Source organism: Panicum virgatum, chromosome 9K (genome assembly GCF_016808335.1).
Source record: "Panicum virgatum strain AP13 chromosome 9K, P.virgatum_v5, whole genome shotgun sequence".
Classification (NCBI taxonomy): Eukaryota; Viridiplantae; Streptophyta; class Magnoliopsida; order Poales; family Poaceae; genus Panicum; species Panicum virgatum.
Window position 1 is genome coordinate 50,471,375 of NC_053144.1, and position 18,606 is coordinate 50,489,980.

At 41.4% G+C, this 18,606-nt stretch overlaps 2 long non-coding RNA genes across 6 annotated transcripts; one reads left to right on the forward strand and one right to left on the reverse strand.

Moving 5' to 3' along the window:
* The first annotated feature begins 7 nt into the window (after positions 1 to 7).
* LOC120652016 lies at positions 8 to 9,745 on the forward strand. Of its 4 annotated transcripts, none has more exons than XR_005666414.1 (8): positions 8 to 2,298; positions 2,373 to 2,411; positions 2,524 to 2,613; positions 3,045 to 3,131; positions 4,762 to 4,822; positions 5,675 to 5,741; positions 6,419 to 7,084; positions 7,237 to 9,745. It is a non-coding gene; the product is annotated as an uncharacterized LOC120652016 (long non-coding RNA). The 4 variants fall into 4 exon arrangements; XR_005666415.1 differs by having other exon boundaries at positions 8 to 1,809; positions 1,912 to 2,298; positions 6,419 to 9,743; XR_005666416.1 differs by having other exon boundaries at positions 6,266 to 9,743.
* Positions 9,746 to 12,514: 2,769 nt separating this feature from the next.
* On the reverse strand, positions 12,515 to 17,692 carry LOC120652018. 2 transcript variants are annotated; one of them, XR_005666419.1, is made up of 4 exons: positions 17,512 to 17,692; positions 16,756 to 16,900; positions 13,451 to 13,514; positions 12,515 to 13,358 (listed from the first exon to the last, which is right to left on the reverse strand). It is a non-coding gene; the product is annotated as an uncharacterized LOC120652018 (long non-coding RNA). The 2 variants fall into 2 exon arrangements; XR_005666418.1 differs by having other exon boundaries at positions 12,515 to 13,514.
* Positions 17,693 to 18,606: the final 914 nt, after the last annotated feature.

Sequence of the window (18,606 nt, forward strand, 5' to 3'; positions counted from 1 at the left end):
GGCCGGATGCGGGCGGCGGACGGCGGTGCTGAGCGCAGCCTGCGGGCTGGCGGCCAGGATAGGAACTGCGAGATCCGCCTCGGAGGAGGAGGCGGGGGGAGTCTGAGCAACAGGACGAGTGGGAGAGCGCGAGCTAGGGTTTCAGCTCATTTTATACCATGGGAACGCGATGCTAACCATCGGATCGGAGATGGACGGTCGAGAATGATTAGGCCGGGTAGGCCAAGCCCAAAACGGCCCATATTTATCTCAACTCATTGTTTTTCTTTTTTTTTTCAATTTAAAGCACTCTGGTGAAGTAACTTGCAAAAAAGGACATCTTAAATAGGCAATACACTTTTGAAATGTACTAGACAATATCTAAGTTGCCATGTAGAAGTTTCAATAATTTTTTGAACAGATTTAGTATTTTCTACCATTTAAATGAATTTCTGCATGCTTATTGAAAGTAATTACTATTTGAACTACAAGTATCTCAAATAATACCTAAAAAAATCCCAAAAAATATATTTAAGCAAACATATACAATTTTATACTATATCCTAAAAAACAAATGAATGATTCAAATGTTTGTTAGAGATAATTTAAACTTCTATGCACAAATTTATTGAAAATAAAATTAATAATATCCAAATTTGGTCAGAAGCTTATGTTGACCATAATAATAGAAATTATGAAGTTAAATTAGTTATTGTTATGTAAAAATATGTATTTCTATTCTATGCTTAAATGAAAGAAAACAAGCTATATGAAGAAGATTCAAGAAATCATAATTGACTTACAAAAAATGCAATTACACGAAAGAACATGATTTTAGAAAAATTTAGGAAAAAGAACCATCAAATTTGGAGTCTATACGAGGGAAAAATACCAGTTACAAATTTTAATTCCGAATTAAAAAGAGAAATATCACATATAGTTGTGTTCTTCACATCACCCACGTGGCACAATAGTAAAAACAATTTTGATGCTCAACGCAGTCATTAAAGACTGTGTCTTACGGTGGTAGTGCCCGGTCTTTACCTCAGGCAGGTCGCAGGTTCGATTGCCATGGAGCACAAGTTGTTTTTATTTTCCAGAAAAACGATGACCATTATGTACTAAACCATCTAATGCACTTTATTAACACAAGTGCTTTACAAGTCCAGTGGTTAGGCGGCAGTGCTGTAATCCATGATGGCCTGTGTTGGAGCCCGCTTTTAGGCAGATTTTTTTAATTTTTTCACTTTTTTTCACACTTGAGCCAGTAGCCCAGGTTCGAATTACGTACCTACCACTTATTTTTTCCCTCCATTTTTGCTCTTATTTACAATTACGCTAACTATTAGATGCATGGTGTAGTGGTTTGGCATGTTGTGTTCCAATTTATCTCAATCCTGTATAAAAAAGTTTATAATGTTAATGATTAACACAACCGGTGTCATAGTCCAGTGGTGAGACACTTGAATCCGTATTGTGAGGTGGCAGGTCGATTCTCTGCCACTCAACCTTTTATCTCATTTTTGGACTAAATGTATACGTTCATTAGAATATAAAATATCTTATGGCCAAATGAAACAAAAGCAAGGCCCAGCGCAGTGGTAGAACTGCTCTCCAAGAAGCTCAGCTTCCGCGGTTCGACTCTCCAGCGCCACTTTTTCCGACTCCCATTTGTGTCAATGTTTTTGCTCTCTTTTCTTTTTCAGGTTTTGCTATGAATAAAATTTAATGTAACACATAAACTCAACTTTACCTAAAGCGCAGTGATTCCAATGTAACTACACTACTAGCTGAATGGTACGGCACTTCCATGGCGGGCTGCAGTCCAAGGTTCGAACCCCCTTTGCCCCTTGCTGTGCCACTTTTTTTTTTTTTAACAGGGCATGAGATATATAAAGGGCCCCTTGCTGTGCCACTTTTTTTTTTTAACAGGGCATGAGATGTATAAAGGGACTATGACAATTTCTGTGACACCCCCTTGCCGTGCCACTTTTTTTAACAGGGCATGAGATAGTATAAAAACTTAAATACCAACTACGTCACAGGTTATTTGCGACGGATTTACTAAAATGTCACAGATTATGGGCTGCTTCATGACGAAATCAACAAAATGTCACTGTGTTATGGGCCTTATATCCATATTGCATATTCATGACGATCTCTGAAAACGTTACAAAAATTTCGTCAGAATTCGTCACAGATTAAATGGTTTCTTGTAGTGCTTTTAAAGCAGATAAAAATGATCTGAAGCTCAATCTTGGTGTTGGTGCCTATAGAATAGAAGAATTGTAGCCCTATGTCCTCTGTGTAGTCAAGAAGGTGAGCCTAATGAGCATCAACATTCTATTAATAATAGAGGTTCCTGTCTTCATGTTCTCTTTTGCTTGCTGTAGGCTGAAAATCTTATGTTGGAGAAAGGAGAAAACAAAGAGGTACGTTGGAAGTTCGGAATTCAAGTTGCATGGTCATAAGAATTCATTTCTCCTTAGTTTATTTTTGTTTTATGTATCTGAAACTGAAGGAAAGTTCTGGATTGTGGTGCAGTATCTTCGTATTAAAGGCTTAACAGCATTTACCAAAGCAACTGCAGAGCTACTCCTTGGAGCTGACAACCCCGTCATCAAGCAAGGACTGGTATGTACTATGCTGCACTTGCTGCCGGTATTATACCTGTAGTGTTTCATGTAATGCAGATAGTGTTTCACAAGCTGGGCTTGAGTCTACTTGAGCTTTGACTGACAAGTTCTAGCTCTTAATCCACTTATACTTGTCTCGGGTTGAAATTCATATTAATGACTGAGCCATCACCATCGAAACATTATTTTCTATGGCTCATTGTTGACTAAGTTGGAACACCCTACATTAGTTAACTATAGCTACCTAATGCAAAAGGAGGTAGGGGATAGTTATCAATTCTTTGTAGGCCACTGAACCATTTCATTTATGGCATATCAACAGACCTTTTAGAGAAATGCATTTCAAGTGGAAAAATATTGTTAACAAAAGCTTTGTGGTGTGCCTCTGTATACAGCTACTTAATTCGGCTCTTTTCTTTGTTATTTCAGTTTCTGTAGCAAGTCATCAACAATATGGAGTAGAGGAAGAGGACATGGATCTGGAGTTCTAGACAGTTTATAAATCAAATGTCACAAGTATGTGCTCAACTGACTACCATTGCTGTCTTGATGCTCGGTTTTACACTACCAAGTAGTATGTACTGTATAATATTTTTTCTAAGGAAAGTTATACAAATGATTTTTTTTCCTAAGCAAAGTTATGTATAAAAAGTCTAAAAAGTTTATACAAAATAGATATTGATGATGTTTTGGTACAAAAGTTATATAGAAAAATATACAAATAAGGTATATGGTAAAATATTTATATGAAATCATATAAAAAAATTTAAACCAAAATTTCTCAATAAATTGTTAGGAGAGTTTGCTAGAAAAAGTTCTACGCTTGAATGACCTTCATATTTGCCATACTTTTTCCAACTGATTAGGGTCAGTCACGTCCACCTGCCATACTCGGTCCAATTGATTAGGGCCAATCACATCAACTTACCATACTTGTCCCAACTAATTAGGGCCAGTCATGTCAATCTGCCATACTTGGCCCAACTGATTAGAGCGAGTCACGTCATCTTGCCATACTCGGCCCAACTGATTAGGGCTAGTCTCGTCATCCTGCCATACTCGGCCCAACTGATTAGGGCAATCTTGTCATCCTGCCATACTCAGCCCAACCAGTTAGGGTGATCTGGGTTTTAGTGTTCGACTCCGTTACCATATGTTTGAAATTTTAGTATATATCAAGAACTGATTAGGGTCAATCACGTCCACCTACCATACTCGGCCCAATTGATTAGGGTCGGTCACGTCATCCTGCCATACTTGAACTAACTGATTAGGGCCATACATTATTTTTTTTGTCTCTAATTACGTGTAGTTTTTGTTGAACTTTTTTCTCTTCATCTTCGCATCAAAACTTTAAGCTTCATATTTTGTCTTATTTTATACAAAAATTATACTAAAATAATTTTGGTTCAAAAATTTGCGCAATCAATTTTTTAAAAAAATTGCACATTATTTTTTGTTTCTTTTTTCTCTTCGGTATTTGTTTGAGAGATTGTTTTTTCAGTCAAAATTTGCTTCTAACATAATTCTAACATATTTTTAGCAAAAATTTTCTTTTCTAATTTGCTCAAAAATTTTATCATCATTTTTTCTACTAAATTACTTTTTGTTTGATAACATATGTATGTTTAAGAGTGTATCTTCGAAATTACTTTTTCTCATCAAAATTTTTCCTGCAAATATTTCCACAAATTTTATAACTTGTTTTTTTCCACCCATATTTTTCTCATTACTTTATTTTTGCAACTATGTACATTTTTAAAATCTTATATGACTACAAATTTGTTATCTGAAGTTATATAATGTTTCTACAGTAGTTTTCTACAAAACGTTTTGCACAAAACTTTGGATATGTCATCAGTTAACTTCTAAAAAAGTTTTTTCAACATAGCATTTTATAGAAAAGTTTTCTGGATAATTCATCTAAAAAGATCACTTGAAATATTTTCAGGAAATGTAGGCTTTTTTATATATGTTTTCACAATTAAATTTTTGTCTACATAAGTTTTCTGGATGAAATAAAATGCTTTTTGCTACAAATTATTTCAAAACAATTAATTTTTTCTATAAAAAAGTTTTTCTCATATCCCTCCTGCCTTGTTCGGCATCAATTGATCCCCCCACCTCTGTTTTGTGTTTTTTTCAGGAACAAATCTACAACTATAGGGTTAAAGCAGCAGTGTACATTCTTTTAGACAGTGAAAAAGGTATGCCACCGTAACATCATGTTTTTACATTGTATACTTAGGAAAATAGGAAATAAAAATGATGTAATATCCATCGTTTTTGTAGCTGCTGTTGTACTTTAGTATCATAATCCCCCTAGGATAGAACCCCCCCTCCCCCCCATAGTCACAGGATTCGGAGTCGATGCCTCGTCCCACGACCCAGAAACGCCGTTCCGATTCGAGGGTCGGGATCAAAGAGGGTCAGTGTCCCATTCAAGATTGGATCACGTCCCGGTTTGAGAGGGGTCGCAGCCCCATTACTAGCAGATTTAATTGGGATAAGAAGGTTAAGGGTGTTGTTTTTGTTAGATAATGAGCCGAGTATGTATACTATGGTCTAAATGTACTTTTTTTATACATTTCTTATATGATTGTGCAGATTAGTTTCTTCATTAGTAGCACATATATAGTTTTTGTCTTTTTAAAGACGCATCGACCCGGATGAATTAGGGTCACGTTCCACATAATAATTTATCGTTCCACAGAGGTATACCCCCTTCGTACCACAATTTTATAAAGTGACGACCCTCGACCCTCAACCCCGTTCCTCGACCCGGTCGACCCAGGAACTTTGTGACTATGCCCCCCCAACACACACACACACACACAACGTACTGTCCGCAGTCTTTGTATCATGTTCTTATGTTTGCACCACGGGCAAAATTTCATATTTATTTTTATATTCGAAACTTTTTGTACAAGTGTACAGATGTGTGTGGTGCTTTCAGGCCATGTTGCAAACATGATGATGATCCTTTCAGGAGATGGTATAAGTAGAACTGAAACTCTACATTGTATAAGTAGTTAGCATCTTAGCTATGTATTTGACAGTATGGAGATGCCCACGCCGAGAGAAACATGCACTGCATGAAGACCTCTTCCTTATCCATTGCTAAAAGTAAGCCATCAACTTCACTATTTCTTACCATAATCTTGTCGTAGGTTGTGCACCAGAATTTTGTGGAAATTAGCTGAAACATGGCTTCTAGGAGGTAATGTCAGGATACTTAACTTATACAATGGAAACATATACTATTGTGGTTGTTTGCGTTGTATGTGTGAAATGCACCCGTAGCATTAGCGCAGGCACTCTACTATGTTGGATAGGATAATAAGGATGTTGATGTTTATGACTGTTTTATGTTTTCCTATGGGCATGATGTATGTCATGAAGTAATTTCTGAATGTGATTCTGTAGCCATAGTTTGGTCTGGAACCATATGATGGCTTTGTTTGCCTGAAATTTATCTATAGCGTTAGCACTTGATTTTTTTTTAAAAAGGTTTCACATGTTTTGAAGCAGCTAGGAAGCATTGGCAATATTCATGCTGCATATTGGGGAGGTGTATGAGTTGAGATTGATTTCTTCTCTTTTCTTTCGTATATGAAACTATATTTACTTTGATGGATTTTTTTTAACAGGAATAAACTTTGGGACATGCTCTGGTCATGCTTTGGAATTACACTTTGCATCCGTAAAGGGATCTTTGTGTTTGCGGTTTTGCCGTCCGATTCAAAAGTAAATGGAACAAAAAGTAAGTTTCAACTCTGGTTAATATTCTCTCTTTGTTGCAGGCGTACCTCAAATACCACTAGAGGCCTCAAAAGAAATGCTACAATGGGCGCTGGATTTGCTGCAACAGATGAGTACTCACTCTGTGTGTTGTTATATACATTTAGCTGAAATGTGGCTAAACCAATAGGTGGTTACATTACCTTTTTACGATAGACTGATATTGTCTATCTATAATACACTGATGATTGTAAGTTAGAGATGGTATACTTTCCATAAGTCACTGCATATTTCGAAGACAATAATTAATAATAGCTTTCATTTAGCCCAATTTTCAACCAGTCTATGCAATGATCTACAGGTGGATCAGTCAACTTTAGGACATATGTATCCCACTGTGCTCTGCAATGGTCCATAGTTGTACTTATTAGCAAGAGTGATTACCTGCTGACTAACCGTCTAATATAAACTGATGTTTTGAGATATCTCTAAAAACTCATTGGTATTTCTCTATTGTATAAAAAATATGATATAGATTTTATATTATTGCAGCTGAAGGAATTGCACTATGAAATTGATGATTGAAAAGCACGGGCAATCAAGTATTTACTAGATATGCTAATTACTTCACTTCTTGATAGGATCAAGTTGTTATTTTATTTGATCGGGCAAACCAGCACACACATGCTGTATCTGAAATTTTTTTAAAACAGCACAGAAGGGAGAAGGTACAGTACCCCAGTGCACACACACAGTATCTGAAAAAACATTTGTTTAAGATTTTTTAATGTTGTACAACTTTTTCTCATAACATTATCTAGTAATTCATTTTTCCCCAGCATGTGCCTGACACACTTTTTTCTATTTTTTTCTCTCGCAGCCATTGGTAAAAAGGCAAAAACAAGGTCAAGCAGAATTCAAGGAAAACAAATTCTTTTTTTATTTCTTTTTTGTTTGGTAAAAAAATATCTTATTGTATCGTGAGTTAAAACAAAAAGTTAATCACTACCCCTGTAAAGTTTTGTTCGATAGTTTTTATTTTGTGACAGTAATCTTTTTCCCTCTTTTACGTTTAATTGTTAGTTTTACCTTTTTATTATCTATCTTCAAAGTTTTCTGTCTAAAACTTTTCCACCACCTCTTTTTAAGCTCGAAATATTTTTTTACTCAATATATTTTTTACTCAAAATAAAATATTTTTCTAGCACACATTTTTCTTAAATAATTGTTTTCTCAAAAAATTTCGATATATATGTTTCCATTTACAATTTTTTTTGTTAAAACATTTTCCAACAAAAACTTTTAATAATATGCTTTTTCTAAGCGCTAATGTCAAAAGTTTTTACAAGTAATTAAATTTTCCAATAAATTTATATTATTCTTTCCAATTTTTTCAATATAATATTTTGTTAAAAGTTACTTTTATTTTCACTCCCCCCACCCATATTTTACACCCAATTATCCCACATCCCTAAAAAAATGGCTTCTGAAAAATGTTCTCCGTTCACGTTGGTCCCACAACTAATTTTTGTTTTCGCGCGTGCTCAGGATTTGCAGGAAAGCCAAACGTGAATAGGGAAAGGGAATTAATATGGCATCCACACATATGCCAAAAATGGAAAGGTGGGCATGTCGGAGATCGACCGGACGTTGGGAATTGGCCGGAACAGTGGTGGTGGGGGCCGCTACCATTTAATGCAATCCGTCAGCAGCAGCCAATAAAAACTAGGCAAACGGTGGGGACACCGCGGCAACACAGCCTATGTCACCCGCTTGAGCCGGCGTCGCCCAACTCGCCCAGTTTCTTCTCTTTCTTACGCTCTCTCTTCCATATTGGATTTAGCCAGCTCAATCCAGCTCTTCACCACTTATAATACTTGCTCTTAATATGAGACACTGCACTGTGGTAACAGCTGATCCTGAATTCTTAATACAAAGATCCATACTATGATTTTTTTAACATATTGTAGCTAATAAGTACTTCGCCGATACTAGGACGAATCAGGAGACACTGCAGCTCTAGCAACAGCTGATCCTGATACAAAGATCCATACTGTGATTTGTTAATACTTCCTCTGTTTTTATTTACATGTCGTATTAGATTTGTCTTAAGTTAAACTTGGCAAATCTTGACCAAATTTATAGAAAAATAATAACATTTTCAGTACCGAATTTGTTTTTTTTTTGAATTCATCATGAAATATATGTTCATAGTGCATAGGTTGGATAGTATAGTTGTTGCTATATTTTCTATAAACTTGATCAAAGTTAGTCAAATTTGACTTAGGACAAGTCTAATACGACATATAAACAAAAATGGAGGGAGTATATTATTGTTGCTAATAAGTACGCCTAAGCATCGAGAGGTTTGCTCACAAGCCAAAGCCATGACTGAGAGCAAGTTTAATAATAAAGTATTTGACTATTAGCCAATTTATAAGAGCCAAGCTATATTTGAGGACCAATGATGGTCACTCTTGGATGATGAGTGATTGACAATATCGTGTGAATTTGATATATCTCTTGGCTTGTGATGTGCAGGTGTAAGATGCAGCATGGCGGTCGACGGCGCGTGGTGAAGATCAGGCGAAAGATTCATGCTGAAGTACCGTGGTGAACGATGGACGCGAGTAGGCTCGGAGAAGTGAAAGGTTCATGCCGAGGGATCAAGACAGTGAAGGGTGGATGCGAGTAGGCCTGTACCGAGGGACCCGAAGAGGTCGTGCGGAGCCTTGGGCGGTCCACACGGTGCACGGAAGAGCAAGGGTACATGGTGATGAAGACGGCGTCGGCCAAGTCGGCGAGGATGATGGCGAGTCAAGTAGGCGGCTAGTGCGGCGGGCGCATGTGAACGACTCGAAGGCGTCAAGACTCGGCGGGAGGTCGGATATGCGTCGACATCGGCGGTTTAACCGGTTTGGCCTCAAAACCGGGAAGTCAGTCACGTCGTGCGGTGACGTGTGAGAGGGTTTGACCGGTTTGGCCTCAAAACCGGGGGAGACGGGTTTGACCAATTTGAGCCTCAAATCCGAGGGCGGACTTGACGCGATCAAAGTCCGGGTGGAGGGCACGTGGCGCCATCGCGAAGCTTGCGTCGAGGCGAAGCAAAATCGTGAAGGCGGCGTGTCCTTTCGGTGCTACTAGAAAAAGATGGACAAATTTGTTCATGTGTGGACGGATATTGTAATAAATAGCGAGAGGGTATTTTAGTCTTTCGCACGACTATATATAGAGAGGCATGGCTAGCGGACGAGTTAGCTCTTGAACCCTAATTCATTTGCTCCTCTAATTTTTGTGGATTAGAGTTTATTGGAGATTTTGTTGTGAAAGGAGGCCCGAACCTCTTGTGCCCTTCGAGCGTCAAGATCTGAGTAATTGTTGAGTTCATACTTCGAGCGTCAAGATCTGAATAATTGTTGAGTTCATCCTCTCGTTCTTGACGTTTTTCTTTTTTTGCGATTTCGGGAGTATTTTTTGTTGTGATTTTCGATTCGCAAGATATACTCTACCGTTTCGCGAAATTCTTTTTAGATCTGTTAATCTGTTGAGTTGCGGACCTATGGCTCGAGTTTCATTCGGATTCATCGAGTTTTGAGGGAGATCTTTGGAATCGAATTCGGTGTTGTTTTGTTCTTCCCGTTTCTTCCTCTTTTGTCTGTGCAGGAGCGAAGCGCACGAAAGGGAGAAGTAGCGCGCAGCTGCTGGCACTGGGGGCGCTCACGCACGCGCACAGGCGCACGCGGGGACGCCGGCAGCGGCGGCCAGCACGCGCAGCGAGCGGCGGCGCTTGCGTGTTGCGCGGCCAGCGGCAGCGCCTGCGCACGGGCTGCTCGTGCAGGCAGAGTGGCAGACCACTCGGGGGCTTCCTATCCATCTACCGGAAGACAGAAAAGCACTATATCGCACAGCCCATCTAAGACCAACAGTGCACACAAGGTAAACGCGGCACATGAGCACCAGCAAGCACCAATCTGGCAGACGTGCGGACGGTGTATGAATGAAGGGATAAGAATATGGTGTTTTCCTTTTTTTCCTACCAAATTATTTTATGATGCTAGATACAACAATTTTGTAAAACTAATTCAACACAGTAAAAAACCTAATTTAACACTTTAAAAAACTAATTTAACACTTTAAAAAACTAATTCAACATTTTTTAAAAAAATGCTGAAAGAGTATACTACAAATGTTGACATAATATATTGAAAATGTTGAACTAGTATATTAAAATGTTGAAAGGTTAAAATAAAAAATAGAAACTAGCATATTGGATCTTATTTGTTGGCATTAATTCTAATGAACACAATGATTTAAATGGATTTTAAATTAGGTGTACGGTTGAAGAGAAAAGGCCGATGAAAGTTTAGAATTCGTTTAACCTCTCGCCCCCTCCCTTCATTTGTACCGCAGCACGTGGACACTGCAACCAGTCCCCTCCCTTCATTTGTACCGCAAACACGTGGACACTGCAACCAGCTCCTCCCTCTCTCCCAGCGATGCGCTACAATCCCCTTGCCCCCAGTGGCGGATGTACACCCTGGGCCACCCGTGCCATGGCCCGGGGTTCGGCCCAAAAAAGTGCTGAAGAAGCCCAAAAAATTGTTGAAGAAGAATAAATATACTACTTCGCGATGACACTTGTTGTATGTTTTCTATCTTTCCATTATGTTCTCGTGTATCTTTTGAACTTCCATTATGTTCTCGTGTATTTTTTGAACTATGAGTTTGTCGACGTCTGGTTTTTGTCACAACTATATTTAAAACTCGGCCCGGGGAACTCAATCCTGGTTCCGCCACTGCTTGCCCCGCCAGCCACGTGATGTGCCATCTAGATGTAATCATTACCGTCCATATAGTATTGCACGAATCTCAAACAATGGAAGATACATAGACTATAAATTTTGTGGAAGATGGATAGGATTTCCGGACCACTCGCAGCTCGACTTGGGCCTGAGAGTGCGGCGTGCGGTGCTTGGCCCAGAAGGGTGCGGGCGCGGCCCAACTCCAAAAGTGCGGCCCAGTCGGAGACCAGCGGGCTGGTCAGGCGGCAGGCCGGCGCTGGGAGTCAACAGGCCGTGCTTCAGCAGCACGTGGTCAATCTGGCCAATAGGAGCAGGCAGCTCCCAAGCAGCCCACGGTGCTTCTTTTTATGGCCGTGGTTGGATCACACTAGCGTCCTAGCACGTACGTTAAAAAAAAATATCGCATGCATGAAGTATTAAATAAAATTTATTTGCAAAATTTTTTTAGGGATGGATGTAACTTTTCGCGATGAATCTAATGACGGTAATTAATTGGTGATTGGCTACAGTGATGCTACAGTAATCATCCTTTAATCACGCGGTCAAAAGACCTCATTAGATTCTTCATGGTTCCTAGCGCAGTGGTTCTGGAGTTGGTTTTGTAAACTGACTTTGTTTAACACCGTAATTAGCGGTCAAAGTTTCCTAACACTCTCTAGCACAGAGAACCAAACAGGGCCATCACATGCATTTAATCTGTGCTAGTATTAATGTTTGTTAATCTACATGTTTAGTCAAGTCATTACTCTTGCTAATGTCTAGGAATATTTTGCATGCTTATTTGATTTGTCGTAATTAGCCTTTGATCTCGCTAATCCTTGCTTGCATGCGCATGTAGAGAGTAAATTAATTGTTAGTTTTTTGTTCTCTATGGTTATGCACTCTCAATTATTTATTTGGATGACCCGTGAGCTGAACTTTTCTTGTGGATTTGCTTGCATGTCAGATAGCTCTTAAATTCTTGGTTAAGTGAAAGCTGTTCTGCACTTTGATAAATTGTTGCTTCCGCTTTGTGTGTCTTGCTCGAGTGAAACGCTTTATACTTGCTTTCGCTTTGCGTCGAGCTTTTCCTAACCGTTTCTAGGGTGAACTCGTCACGTGTTGCCTTGTGTCACCTTAGTGGTTAGAAGAGAAGTGTGTCGGGTTGAATTCGGGACATAGGTCTTGTTCTCTTGAAAAAAATTTAAAGGCTCCTATTCATCCCCCTTTGGTCGTCTGTCTGATCCTTCATTACCATAGTGGATGTGGCTAACGTACGGCCGGCTGTAAATTAGGCCGGCCATACGGCCACCCCAAATAGGAAAGGTGCACATGAACAGTGAAAAACTGTTTCCCATATTTGGTAAAAAATCTCAATTAGTGCATGAAAACAAGCTGGTCTAGCATCAATTATTAGTAAAATAGTAATGTTTGCCCACATATTCAGATCTACATAGCTGCCCTCTTGCTTATGGACATTCTACATTTTTAATACAGCTAATTCAACTCGATGGTTACAAAGAAAAAGCAAAGCTTTGAATAACTGTAAGCAAATTACAGCATATTCAAAGGCAGTTTCACCTATCTAAACATTCATAAAAAACAAGTGTCCCGCCCTCATCCTCTACAACCAAAAATGGTTTGGACTGGCTCCATCATCATATTTGTATGAGCCTGCATACTAGCACCAAACACAAAGAATTGAATCAGATAATCAGATTATAAAAATGCTTAACTGGAATACAAAAAATGCTAAACCAAAAATGAATGTTTGCTGCAAAAGTTGATCAGTAGGACCAAAATACTAAATTCACTAACATATGAAAAGATTGCTAAAACAAGAACACAAAAAAATGTGACATTGCAATGGACAATTTGCTTGTTGATCTAGCATAACTATCCTACATAAAAAAAACTGTTGATGCGTCATTGTGTTTGAGGGAAGAGCATTTTTGGGGTTTGTTGTAAGGGCACGATACAGGCCCATAACTGTATCTCCTGGGGTTTCTACCCCTCCCTTTTCTTCTTAATATATTGATGCACAGTTCTCCTGCGCATTCAAGAAAAAAAAGTTTCATAATATTTATGGCCACTCAAAAGAGCTGAAATCTCTCTAGGAACTCCCCTAAGAAGGGAGAGCAGGTGCAGGAGAACTGTCCGTGTAAAACTGAAGCTTCACCAGTTTTGGTTATCACATCATTGATGATCTCTCATATCTAGTCTGCCACAAAAATAGTTTTCAGAGCTTGATCATGGAGAAGCAAAGAAATACTGCTTTTTAAAAATCTAAGAGTTTCTTGAATGAAGTCTTACTGCATCTTCTTGCAGAATAATTTGGGCAGCCTTCTTCACCGTAGATGAAACAATGGAAGCACCTCTGTTAGGATATTGGTGCACACAAACAGAATTAAAGCATCTATACAAAACAGCAAAAGTGCTTTATGTTTGAGTCAGGAGTTACAGTTGTTTAGTTGAGCAGAAAAATAGCTAAGTATTATCTAAAATGCTTGGGCCGACCATTTTGAAATTGCCTACCAAATATTATTAAATTGCTACCTCAGTACTACTTAAATGCCAGTTAAATATTCTTAAACTATTTTGATACAGCACAAGAATGTGAACACGAGCTGTAAAAGAGGTGACGTCAATATGTGTTGTTAGCTGCGGTTTCTACAGGGATGTGATGTGGATAAAAATGGCCGAGTAGGCTAGCTGCATGATGTGTAGAAAAAAGAAAATAAGGTTGCATAGTCTAACGACCATGTATTTGTTTTATGCGCAAATTATGAAGCACAGATATAAAAGGTAGGAAAGTATGAATTGTGTACCCATGGCCGTGTTCAGCTGCCCTATACATTCGGCTAGGCTGCTGCTTGCAAGAAAGCCTGCTATCCCTCCATATAGAAGAAAGGAGGAAGATGTCTAATGAAAGGAGCAACAGATGGGATCTAGTGGAATGATCCTATTCTGTCATATTTCAGATCATGCTAAAAAAACTGAACAATAGTTCCAAAGATCTTGCTTTTAGATCTAGTAGATCTCCCTATGACATATGTTCAATAATATTGCCTAAAAAGTAAACTATTTTACCTTTTCAATGCAATATTATTGCCTAATTGAGAACCACATAACTACCGAATTTATCCCATATTGTATATGTACTCTCAAGATGGATCGGATGCACACATAGAATTTACTCCCATATGGTCAGATCAGGCTAAAGAATTAGGTTCCAGTGCTATACCAGTGCTGATAGTTGATATTACCTAGTATTTTAGGCAGCCAATGAAAATGAATTGTATAAAACTCTAAACTAAACATTGGCTAATGAAGTAAACTATTTTGTCTAGTTCAGAACCATAGTATTGTCTGAAGTATGTTGTACGAATTGATTGTTAGAACCATAGTTACAGGATTCTAGCGAGCGAAAATAAAGGACACTGGTAGCAAAAAAAAATGACAACCAACTTTTTATCAATCCAAATGATAGCATACATCCATCTGATAGCAACAAAAAAAATCTATCTCAAAAACGCCTGAGCACACATGAGGATTAACGAAAAGAAGCATTTCCTAAAAGGAAAAAGTCCACTTTTGACCCCTCAACTATATATTAGGTTTGTCCAACTTCGACCCCCAACTACAAAACCGGATACAATGGACATCCGAACTTTCAAAACAAGATCAATTTATACCCTGAGACTGATTTGGGTAGTATCGAGGTGATGTGGCGGTGGTTTTGACTACATTGACCATGACATGGCAGATTTTCGCCTACGTGGCAGGGCCAGCGTGGACAAAGGGCCACGTAGGAGGGGAACAGAATTGCAATATGGCCCCTTCCGACCCTTGGCGTTGCACATGGCCATGTCGTGCACGCGCCGGCCTTGACCGAGGTGCGGTAGCGCTGACCCATCCAGGAACGCCCGGCAGCGATCCTCTTCGGCCAAGCCATGGGCACCGTGGGGCTCAACAAGACATGGTGAACAAATGGGTGGTGCTAGAGCTCAAAGGCAGAGGTGAGGCGGTGGTTAACGGCGACGGCAACGGCTAGGGCTTGACCGGCGGCGCGAAGCGGCCAGCAGGTGCGGGGAACATAGATCCAAGGCAACAAGCAGCACGAGTAGCATCATGGGAGCCTAGGATAGCGCGCTCCCTAATTTGGACAACGCGCGATCAGCAAAACCCGGCGGTGGACATGGCAGCGGCACAGGCGTCCTGGCGATGGCACGCACACAGCAAGCCAACAAATGGCACTACAAGCACCTACACAACCTAGGAGAGCTAGCCATGCGGTCGTATTGGGAGAAAATCAGCCGGAGCATAGGGCACACCGTGAACTACCTTGCAGGCGGCGAGCGGAATAGGGCAGGGTACTCAGCGGCGATTCAGGGCACAAGGGCTTGAACAGATCTGTTGGGAATGGAGGTGGGGTGTGCACGAGGTTGTAGGCTGGAGGAATCGGCCAGAGCTTGCTCGGGGACGACGAATTTCTTCGACGATGGAGAATTTCTCTAACACCTTGGCTCAGTGGCAAAGCAGCATGACAGGCCCGTGCGCCTGTGCCAGGGACCGGAGCGCGCAGTGCGGCAGCGCGCCGAGGAGGTGGAGGTGGCCGACCAGCGGGAGGGCCGGCGGCGATGCAGTTCAACTACGGCACGACGTCAACGAAGGTGCTGGCCACTGGCGCCTCGCCGTGCGGCGGTGCCCGCGGCCTCTGTGTCATGGAAGCTGATGCGGAGCTGTAGTCAGAGATGGCGCCGGGCACCATGCGCGAGGCGGCGGTGCCCGCGGCGTACCGGGAGGCGCTGGAGTACATCGAGAGCGTGATGGCAGGGGCTGGACAGGTGCAGCGCCGCGTGTTGGCGGAGATCATGGCGCACAACGCACCGCCACCGCCCGAGACGTGCCGAGCTCGTGCTCGCGCCGCGACCGCCACTGCTGGCACTGCTGAGGCCGAGGAGAGCTGCAGCTGGGGCCGGCGGGGGAAGCTGCGGCACCGCGCCCTCGTCGTGGTCGTCGCTGGCATAGGGGAGAAGGAGGTAGCGTGTCCACGTGGCCAGTTTGGTCCACTTCATGGTCCATGTAGTCAAAACCACCGCAACATCAGCTCAATACCACCCAAATCAGTCTCTGGGTATAAATTGATCTGGTTTTGAAAGTTCAGGTGTCCATTGTGTCTGATTTCGTAGTTGGAGGTCAAAGTTGAACAAACCCAATAGTTGAGGGGCCAAAAGTGGACTTTTTCCTTTCTAAAATCTAATGCACCGGCACAAGAGGAAGGTGGGAGAGAAGGTGCTCACAATATTTGACAGTGATGATCCCAAAATGCATTTCCTAAAAAAAATGCTAAACCAAAATGAATAATTTGCATATTCATTTAGCATAAGTTGCCTACATGAAACCTAATAAATAATGAGTAGGGACATTGAAAAATGCTAGAATTAGAATGCGAAAACATGAAACTGAAATTAATAATTTACTTGATGATTTAGCAAAAATTTTTAATGGACAAATCACATATTACCAAGAGAACATAAAAGATGGAATAAAATGAATAGACAACGGAAAAGACATGATTGGTGTCAACAGTTGCAGAGATGCATTAGACATCTCACCATGAGAGCCGACCTCCATGGCAACTGGAATGGCAGACTCTAGGAAGACCTGAAGATTTTGGAGGCAGACCCAAATCTCTCTACTGGCCGCACCTTCATGGACATCACCTCCCAAAGGCTCTCTGATTTTTTCTCTCCACTGCATCTAAAGCATAAAAAAAATCAAGCTATAGGATGGCAATGAATTTGTGCAAGGGGCTGAGCAAAATCACCGCATGAAGCAAAAATCCACTCGAAAACAACACGGTGCACAATCTCACCCCTCACCTGATCGTTTGAAAGCAACCTCTTGCCATTATGCCTGGAACTTCTACAATTAGCAGCAAAAAGTGATAGTATCACCTAATTGAAATATTAAGATTGTCTAGTTCAAAATAGTAGAATTGACTGGGCGAGAAACATAATATATTGAAAAACGGATTTGGTCCTACAAACTATGGTACTAATTGCTATGCTATAGGATCTAGTCCTATGGTTCTACAAATTACGGAATATGTGTCATGTAAAAACTGATCTAGTACTTTGTCTATCATATTTATGTTGACTCAATGGATTTGCATCAAATTTCATGGGAGATGATCTTAAGCAGAATAGCAACACATCTGATTGAACTCTTCACTCCTAGTGACTGTTTAAGTCCCCAAAATCAACATCACGATCTAGACGGTGCTGCTATATTGGTGGCAGAATTGGAACATATAACTGATTTTTTTAGGGAAATGACCTAGAAAAAATGGGGGAGAAATTCTTACACACCTAGCGAAAATATTCGTCATGCTCCTCGCTGCTCGTCGGGATGAAGACTTCGACGCTTGTGGATTGTCCCTGCATCTGCGCCCTGCCATTGCCGTGCTCACCGGGGATCCGTCCCTCCACCGCGGTCCCCGGCTCCAAGCCATGGCCGCTAGCTCCGCACCGCGGCCCTTCATCTACGCCTTCGCGCCCTGCCGTCGCCATGGTCGCCGGGATCCACGCCGCCGCCCGCGGCCCCTTGCTCCGCGCCGGTCGCCACAGCCACCAGCTCCTGCACCGCGGCCCTGCAACTACTCCGTCGTGCCGCACCGCGGATCCATGCCCTACCCTGCCGCAGCTCCTCCATCAGGAGAGGGGGAGGGGAGGGGAGGGGTGGCTCCGCGCCTCCGCGAGCCCTCGCGCCGTGGGCGGAGCACCAAAAAGGAGGGAGCCGGAAGCGAGGAGAAGGACGGCTCCATTGCCTGGGGAATGGAAGGTCGGCAGGTTGGGTAGGGGGAGGGGAATGGGATGGCCTGCGGGGAGAGTGGAGATGCAGAGAACCATCGGGTAGAGAGATAGAAGATGGTAGGGAGAATAATTATTACGAGGTGGGCCAAACGCAGCGCGTGGGTAGATAGAGCCGGCCCTGCAGATGAACTAAATTACGGCAAGCCGGTTTGAAGTCATTACCATAGTGATTTCTTATTTGTCTATAAGAATTTTTTTAATTCTATATCTCATCTTCTCTTTTCCAATCTTCCTCACATTCGTTTAATGTATAATCCCTTCATATACCTCGTGATTAGCCTGTGTTCGCATGAGAGTCAAACTCTCCTCTCTTCTCTCCTCCGTGTTAGCATTTACTTGGTTATAAAGTATAAACCAATTATGTTATCTATTAAAAAAAAGTATAAACCAATTATTGTACTTGCTCTCTGGAAGCCAGGCACAGAGCAGAAGCAAGATCATGGCGATTCCCAAGGTCAACCTGTGCGGGCTGGGTGGGCCTCAGCTCGTGCTGCGGTGACGGCGTCCATGGTTGGTGGGGCTGAATGCGTTGTCGTCGGAGCTCCAGCGGGCGGCCCTGTTCGAGAGCTGCATGCCAGAGCTCTTTGCGTT